The sequence below is a fragment of the Coffea arabica genome, chromosome 6c (assembly GCF_036785885.1).
Source record: "Coffea arabica cultivar ET-39 chromosome 6c, Coffea Arabica ET-39 HiFi, whole genome shotgun sequence".
In the NCBI taxonomy this organism is placed as follows: Eukaryota; Viridiplantae; Streptophyta; class Magnoliopsida; order Gentianales; family Rubiaceae; genus Coffea; species Coffea arabica.
Genome location: NC_092320.1, coordinates 56,453,722 through 56,463,458, shown reverse-complemented (window position 1 = coordinate 56,463,458; position 9,737 = coordinate 56,453,722). Strand labels below are relative to the sequence as shown.

At 35.7% G+C, this 9,737-nt stretch overlaps 1 non-coding gene across 1 annotated transcript; it reads right to left on the bottom strand.

Moving 5' to 3' along the window:
* Nucleotides 1-8,614: 8,614 nt before the first annotated feature.
* On the bottom strand, nucleotides 8,615-8,721 carry LOC113694436 (small nucleolar RNA R71). The gene has a single exon (XR_003449386.1). It is a non-coding gene; the product is annotated as a small nucleolar RNA R71 (small nucleolar RNA).
* Nucleotides 8,722-9,737: the final 1,016 nt, after the last annotated feature.

Genomic DNA, 9,737 nt, shown 5'->3' with positions numbered 1-9,737 from the left:
AATTTCATAAAAAAATTTTAGTATCTGAAAAATAATATATTTTAAGATATTATAATCACGTGCAAAGCACGTGAACTATTACTAGTGTGAGTAAAAAGGCAGATAAGCTGTGTTACCTTTGAGTGTTAGAATGGGAGGGTATTTATAATCCCAGATATTATTATGGATTTTGAGAAATCGGTGTGCATTAATAGCCATAGAGAATTTTTTTTTTGTCGTAACGATAACATTTGTATAATATACTCTAATTTAATTTAAGAAAAATGTGAGGTCTGACGAGAACCCCGTCGGAGAAGCCACTCGAAAGTGGCAGCCACAAGAAAATACTAGGTTGGCTTCTAAACGCATCCATTTGAATTGGGCTATTTTTCAAAAACAAGTTTTTTAAATACAATACTACAGTAACACACAAATAAAAACAATTCAAAAAACATTTTATCCATACAATATATCAAGTATTTCAAAAAAATTTATAATAAAAATTTTTCATATACACTATAAATAAAATATTTTAAAAACACTCCTAAAAGCAACTAATCCATACGGACATGTCACATCATGCGAAGTAATGCGTCAACTTGGTTGTACCGAGACCAATAACGATATGGGCTGACCACCTGGATATATATTCGTTAGTCGAGGCGGTGGCCAGGCCCCATACCCTAAACCCAACTAACTATTAGATTCTTAATTTGCGTCTATTATTGATCGACTATTTTTCTCTGAATTCCAAAGATGCACATTACATGCCTCCTTTTAGAGAAAGACATGGATTCATTTTACTTTACATCCTAAACCTAACTAACAGCAGAGTCTCCTCTGGAAAGGACAAGTGAAATTGTATTAGATTTAGAGGTAACTACTGGACAGTGCAGTCCCTTTTTTCTTTTCCTTTTTTTTCACTTTTGCATGGAATCCTAAGAAACCTAATGTAAAAATAACTAGGATATTGAGTATAACTACTTCAATGGGGCCTCACGTATTTTCGTGAGATTGGCCTATAAAATTTATAATGAACAAATATTTTTGGATGATACTATTTCAATACTTGCGTAATCATACTTTATCAGTGCTAGCTTCCATAGCATCGAAGCTTTAACAAAGAAGTAGGCATGATATTTGTTAGCTAACCATGCTATTAACATACATATTGGACTATGCTATTCAAAACTTGCATGTAAGATAAAAAGGGACAAAGTAGATATTGAAATGCTCATGATGATCTAGTTTCAATGAGCTGTAGGATGCTTTGAGTCCTTCCTACGGCTAGAAGAAAGATTTCTATTTGCTAGTATACTAAGTATTGTTGATAGTAGTAGGCTTTCTGCATCTGTATTTGGAAGTTGAACTGCTAGGCTCCTAGCAAAAGTTTCGAGTTTGACAAAAGCCTATTGCTTTCCCCAGTTAAGTCTGTTGGATCCTTAATCCAACATTAGACTTATATGTGAATAATTATGTATTGCAAGCTGTCAATTAAGGTTAAACCCAATTAAAGTGATCAAATATAGTTTGGGTTTAATGAATCTAATAGGGTGTGGACCTTTAATGTATAGAGACTTATGGGCTCCAATTTCTATGATGGGCTGAAATAGGGCTCCAAAAGGTAACAGGAATATTACCTATAAATAGGGTTATGGTCCCCAGGTCATAAGTATCATTCTAGTTGTTGTATTTCCTAATATCACAAAACAACTCTTCCCTGATATCCCATCGTCAGGAAAGATACCAGAGAGAAACTAAAGGTTTCTCTCAAAGGATCGGTAAATACGTGTTGACCTGGACGGCCACACCAATATCTTTGGAGATTCATATATCAATTTATTGATATGAATTCAGGTACGCTTCCACTATGTTTACTATTAATTTATTTTTTAATAATCGCCATATAGATTTTGGGTTTAATAGGTGATGGTTTTCACCAAAAGTTAATATGAATTGCCACCCTAACAAGTGGTATCAGAGCCCTTTATGGTTGATTATTAAGGAATAATTTGGACTTAATAATTTATGTTAATATATATATACACACACACATATATGTGCCTCTTGAATTCGGTTGTGGATATATGCTTATTTTTAATTTGTATTGAAACATGAATCGAAGCGGCACATAGATTCCAGTACTTTAGTTGTTTATGATGTCGGCAAAGTTTCTATTTGTTAATGTTTTATTTTTTAGTTCCGTGGGTCTGGCCAAGTCACAACATGATAGCATCCGTGATGAATTGTTTGTTTATAATTGATATGATACCTCTTATGACTTCGGGTCCCATGATAACTAAATCTTGGTTGTGTGGTATTATGTGGAGAATTTGACTTAGCATACTATCACCAGTTGGCACGTATTTCGGGATCTTAATTAATTGTGAAATAGTTGTCCTTTTCTTATCTCAAATAGAAAGCTGAAACAGAAAGCTGAAATATGCAAGAATATGACTTTGTAGTGGGCCATTGTCTTACTATGCTAAAAGCCGAAAGCCAAAATAGTTTCTTTTGCTTCTCTTTGGCTTTGGTCAAGTCCCACTAACCAAACTTTGGCTATTTGCAGTGATGTTTAGTTGACCAATTCGTTGTTTATTATCCAGATTGATATTCGATATGATCCCTTGTAACTATTTGTTTATAATTGGACTCTTTGGCCTGTTTCATTGTTTATAAATATGTTTGTATTTATGTTCAGGAAATTAGGATCCCTCTAATTTGAGTGAACCCTAATAAAGATAAATAACACATTTAAGCCCTACTAAAGTCCATATGTTTAGCCCACTAAATATATAGTTTTATAAGACATTATGGACTTCAAGAAAATTTTGGGCTTGTGTGATAAATTTGGGTCAAATTATGAATATGGACTTTTAGTCCAATAAGTCTTGATCCAATTGACTGGTTTGATCAGATTTGACTAGATTGACCAGGTTTGACCACGTTTTGATCAGAGTTGATCAAAGTTGACTTTGATCAAAATTTTTGGTTTAATTTGCATAATTTTAAATTTGAATATTGGTATGATTATATATATTTTAGAATAAATTAATTGAAATAATATGCCACCAAAGTGACATCTGTTATGGAAATTACTTTGTTCTAAAATATAACTAGTTGGGTACTTGCAATTTTATGAATATTGATCAGCCCAAAGGAAGGTCAATATTTAATAAAATTACATGTGCACTTGTAGTAATAAATACGTGATAATCATTTGGATTTTACATGTAATTTATAAATTGGCCCAAAGAAAAATTTATTTTTGATATGTTATTATTATCAGTAGTTATTACTGCACCAAGATATCACTTAGAAATTAATATTTTTGTCCAAAGACAAAATATTAATGGAACATATGTATCTTGAGATAGGGTTACGTTTATTTAAATTTATTATTATTTTGGTTTATGTAAGCATAGTCTTAATTATTTTATATTTTCTGTTCAGTTGCAAATGATCTTACAAATATTACTTCCAACATCAATAATATTCCTATGTTGAATGACACAAACTTCAAGTCCTGAAAAGAAAATCTCTTGATAGTACTTGGAGTAATGGATCTCGACCTTGCGTTAAAGATTGATTCTCCCCCTACCTCTTACAGATCAGAGTACCTTTGATGAAAAAAGAAATAATGAGAGGTAGGAGAGATCAAATCGCTTGTGTCTGATGATCATTAAAAAAGCCGTTACAGAAGCATTCAGGGGAACAATGTCAGAAAAGACTGTAACCGCTAAAGAGTTCCTTCAGAACATTAAAAAAAGATTTATCAAGAACGAAAAGGCTGAAGTTAGTATGCTCTTGACATGCCTAGTTTCAATGAAATATAGTGGTAAAGACAATATCAGAGAGTACATCATGGAAATGTCTCATCTTATTTCGAAATTAAATGCACTTAAGTTGAAACTCTCTGAAGAGTTACTGGTGCATTTGATTTTAATATCTATTCCTACACAATTTAGCCAGTTTAAGATGAGTTGCAACTATCAAAAGGAGACTTGGTCTCTAAATGAACTCATCTCACACTGTGTAGCGGAAGAGAAAAGGTTGAAGCAAGAGCAGACAGAAAGTGCCCATCTGGTGTCAACCACCAATAATAAAAGTAAGGGACTTAAAAGAAAGAAGAAAAAAGAAGCTACAGGTACAGCGCCACAAAAGAAACAACAAAAGAAATCAAATGATCAGGGAAAGAATAGTTATTTCTTCTGTGGAGCTGAAGGGCATCAAAAGAAGCATTGCACCAACTATCACGCTTGGCGTGCTAAGAAAGGTATGCTTATTAATTTGGTTTGTTATGAGGTTAATTTAACTTCGGTACCTAGACACACATGGTGATTAGATTCTGGTGCAACAACTCACATCAGTGTGTCTATGCAGGGTTGTCGGAATTGTTGAAAGCCTAATGATAATGAATGATATATCTACGTGGGCGATGGCAAAACAGTTCAAGTTGAGGCAATTGGAGTTTTTAGATTATTGTTAAAGATCAGATTTTATTTGGATCTCAATGACACATTTGTTGTACCGTCTTTTCGACGGAATTTAATTTCTATTTCTACTTTGGACAAATTTAGTTATTCTTGTTCATTTGGAAATGAAAAATTTGAATTGTTTCATGATTCAAAATTGGATGGTTCTGATTCTTTAATGCACTACAATAATCTATATTTAATTAATACAATTGGCTCATTTAATGAATCTCTGCATCTGAGTACTAGAGAAGTAAAGAGAAAATTAACCAATGAGAATTCAACCGCATTATGGCACAAGAGATTGGGACATATCTCCAAACGGAGAATGGAAAGACTTGTGTCAAATGAAATTCTCGACCCCTTAAATTTTACAGATTTTGATGATTGCATTAACTGTATAAAGGGGAAACAAATCAATAAAACGAGATTTGAAACCAATCGGTCTTCAGACGTCTTAGAACTTTAGAACTTATATATACGGATATTTGTGAACCATTTTTCACATCTGCTTGGAATGGTCAATAATATTTTATAACGTTCATAGACGATTTTTTAAGATATGGCTACATATATCTCATTTCTGAAAAGTCACAGTCACTGGACGTGTTCAAAAATTTTAAGGCTGAAGTTGAGAATCAACTCAACAAAAGAATTAAAAGCGTCAGATCTGACCGTGGTGGTGAGTACTATGGTAGATATGACGGTTCAGGTGAACAATGTCCAGGATCATTTGCTAAATATCTAGAGGAATGCGGTATCGTCCCACAGTACACTATGTCGGGTTCACCCACTATGAACAGTGTAGCTGAAAGACGAAATACAACGCTTAAAGACATGGTAAGGAGTATGATATGTCATTCTACCTTACTAGAGCCACTCTGGGGAGAAACACTTAAGACTGCAACATATATTCTTAACAGAATTCCAACTAAAGTAACTATCAAAACCCCTTATGAACTTTGGACTGGGAAAAAACCCAGTTTCTACATATTTAGGGATGTCCAGTGGAGGCAAGACCTTATAGGCCTAATGAAAAGAAACTGGACTCAAGAATGATTAGTTGTTATTTTATTGGATATTCTGAAAGATCCAGAGGTTACAAGTTTTATGATCCCACAGCTAATTCAATTTTTGAGATAGGAAATACTCGATTCTTTGAGGATGTCGAGTTTGGGGGAGAAAATACAGTAAGAGGCATTATTTTTAAAGAGAAATATATTAATATTCCCACAGGTGTCATTGCTCTTGTTCAGAACCCTATTTTTGAACTTAATCATAACATGACAAATCAAAACAATGTCAAAGAGCAAACTGTTACAGATGAACAAACTCTTCCTCTTCAAGAACCAATGCCATTAAGAAGATCCACTAGAGAAAGGAGAAGTGCAGTACCAGATGATTACATTGTTTTTCTTCAAGAACATGAGGATGACTCTGGATTGATGGAAGATGATCCAATCAACTTCCGTCAAGTCATGGAAAGTTCAAATTCTCAAGAGTGGATCGATGCCATGAATGAGGAGATTAAATTCATGAAGGACAATGATGTCTGGAATCTTGTCCCATTGCCAGAAGGTGCAAAACCCATTGGTTGTAAATGGATATTTAAAATCAAGAGGGATTCGAAAGGTAATGTGGAAAGATACAAAACTCATCTTGTCGCTAAGGGATTTACACAAAAAGAAGGTATCAACTATAAAGAAACCTTCTCTCCAGTCTCTTCAAATGACTCTTTTTAAATTATTATGGTATTAGTGGCACATTTCGATCTTGAGTTACATCAGATGGATGTAAAGACAGCGTTTTTCAATGGTAACATTGATGAGACAATTTATATAGTGCAACCAGAAAACTTTGTATCAGGAGATCCAAAAAATATGGTTTGCAAACTTAAAAAATCCATCTATGGACTCAAAGAAATGTCTCTACAATGGTATTTCAAATTTCATCAAGTGATTATCTCATTTGGTGATAGGGTGTTAATTGTTAGTAATTTTATTGTTAATTTTCCTTTTTATCCTTGCCAAATATTGCTTTAATTTGCTTTAATTGTCAATATATATTTATATTTGGTATTTGGATATAATTTCAGAAATTGGAGCAGAAACCTCTTGAGAAGATTATTGTGAAACTTTGCACAATTTTGGTGCAAACCAACGTAGAAGAATGGAATTGCATTTGGGAATTCAATTTGGCTAGACAACATGTCAAAGTTGGTGGGGACCGCAAATAAGTTGTATTGTCTAAAGTGTGCTTTTTTTGCACATTTGTGGTTTTGCTTTCTTGTTGGTGAACGTGTGCACTTGGTCAAAAAGAAAACCGACAATTGCTTTTGTTTTGAGTGGAATGGAAATGATTGTGTAGAGAAATGATGACCTCTTTGAAGGACGTGGGGTGATGTCTCCATTTTGGCTGGTTTTTTATATATGAAGAAATGGGACGAGCTTCAGAAGACATTAGACTAGTTTGAGTTTTCTCTCCAGAGAAGCTCCGGAGGAGAATAGAGGAGTTTTTAGTTTTCTCTCCGAGGGATGTTCCAGAGGAGAGAATAGGGAGTTGTTTTGGTTTGTTGAATTCTAGTGTGCAATTTTCTTATTCTCTTCCGAAAGCTTTATTATTCACTCTCTCAATTATCGAAGAAAGATGATGTCTTTAAATTCAATTGAATTGTGTGAAGATTTTCTTATGAGGCGTGGCTAATTTTCTCATCTAGTCAAGGATCAACGCGACGACGCAGTCCCATATATCTGTGAGATCTAATTAATTTTACGTGTTCCTTAATTTGTTAATATTTGCATGTTTTCTATTTTAATTTCCATGGGATTATTTTGTTAATTGGATATCAAGGGCCCGATGTGCAATTTGACTTATTAATCTCTTGTCAAATTAATCAATTAAATCCGTAATTATTTAGTTGGTTAATATTAGTGACAATTAGTATTTTCACATACTAGGGGAACATGCAATCTGATTTAAATAACCCTCGTAGCGTGTTATTAATTTGGGTTAGGCTTTTCTAGTTTTTAATGCAATTAGGAAATTAATTCCTACGGTCGTACCTAGGAGTATTTCCTTATTAGGGGTAATCAATGGTCGTACCTTGGTTATAAATAAATTAAGGAAAAACTGGTCGTTAGAGCTTATCGGCGACTATAACTAGCCTATTAATTAAATTAAGTGAACTTTCTTTGCATCAATGATCGGATGAATGGACTGTGTCTGCGTAGTTGTATCCTTGGCTAGAATTTATTTATCATTTATTTAATTGCTATTTACAATTGTATTAATTAATTATTTATTTTTTGGTTAATTATTTTTAGTTAAATTGTTTAATTATTTATTTTTAGTTTTATCTGATAAAAATCCCCCGTGTCTCGAATTTAAAAAGAATCAAATTTTTTCCAGTCCCTGTGGATTCGACCCTGATTACTACTATACACAGAAAATTTATTTTTCTTAAGCAGGTATTTATTATTGCACAGGCACGATACCTGTCAATTTTTGGTGCCGTTGCCCGGGACTGGCGTTAATTATTTGTTTCTTTTTAAGTTCATTTTTGTTCTAATTTTCTGGTATTTTTTTTCTAGTTTATGTCTCGCTCTTCTCGTACAGGCGAATTAATTTTCCACCCTGAAGTAGAGAAAACCGCGCGTAGAACGAGAAAAGAAACCAGGCGGCTCAGAGAAGAGCAATACGGTATTGCATCTCAGGGACTTGATCCAGAGGTTGAGCCGACAAATTTGTCTGGTGATAATTCGAGTGATTCAGACCAAGAGGAAGTCACTATGGCAAATACACGAACATTAAGGGAGTTGGCTGCTCCTGATTTAAATCAGCAGCCCTTGTGCATTACTTTTCCAAATTTAAATGATGACACTCCCTTTGAACTAAAATCTGGTTTAATTCATCTCTTGCCATCTTTCCATGGTCTACCAGGTGAGGAGCCCTACAAGCACTTGCAAGAGTTTGACGTCATTTGCAACAGTATGAAGCCTCCGGGAATTACAGAAGAGCAAATAAAGATGAGGGCTTTCCCCTTCTCTTTGAAGGACTCCGTGAAAGACTGGCTCTACTACCTACCGCCTGGTAGTATCACCACGTGGGACCAATTGAAGAAAAAATTTCTGGACAAGTACTTTCCGGCGTCTCGAGCTGCGAGCCTAAGGAAAGAGATATGTGGCATCAAACAACACCCAGGCGAGTCACTCTATGAGTACTGGGAGAGGTTTAAGAAACTATGCACCAAATGCCCTCAGCATCAGATAAGTGAGCAACTGCTCATTCAATATTTCTATGAGGGGTTGCTTTTCAGGGACAGAAGCATAATCGATGCTGCAAGTGGAGGGGCGTTGGTGAACAAAACTCCTCGAGGAGCATGGGAGTTGATTGAAGGGATGGCTGAGAACTCACAACAGTTTGTTTCAAGAGAGGACATCCCGACGCGCAGGGTGAATGAGGTGGAAACGTCCTCTATCCAACAGCAGATCTCCGAATTAACATCTTTTGTAAGACAATTAGCTGTGGGGAATGCTTCACAAGCCAAAGTGTGTGGGGTGTGCACTGCCGTGGGTCATCCTACGGAAATGTGTCCACTGGTTCAAGAAGAAACTGCAGAACAGGTGAACATGGCTGGCCACGCGCCCGCGCCAAGAAAGCAGTACGACCCGTACTCAAGCACCTACAATCCTGGTTGGAGGGATCACCCCAACCTTAGCTATGGAGGAAATAGGCAGTCTAACTTTGTGCCAAATAGACAATAAGGACACCAACAACAGTACCATCCTCGCCCACCACCACCACCACCCCCTTCAAACTCAAGTCCGTCCATGGAAGAGATGATGAAGCAATTACTTGCCAATCAACAAAAGACGGATTCAGACCTGCAAAGCATGAGAAATCAACTGGGACAGGTGCAATCATTGCAAAATCAAATGAATCAAATGGCTATAACAATCAACCGTCTGGAGTCCCAAGATCAAGGGAAGTTGCCATCTCAACCTGAGGCGAATCCAAAGAATGTAAGTGCAATGACCTTGAGGAGTGGCAAGGAAGTCCAAAGACCCGAACCGGTGATTCCTAAAGACAATGACGAGGAACGGATTGAGAAAGAATTGGAAGAGGAGGGCAGAGACAACAAAAATGTAAAGGTACCCTCGAACCCAATTCCTACAGCTAAAACTAATCCACCTCCCTTTCCTAGCAGGTTAGAGAAACCAAAGAAGCAAGACAAGGAAAAAGAGGTCTTGGAGATCTTTCGCAAGGTGGAAATCAACATACCCC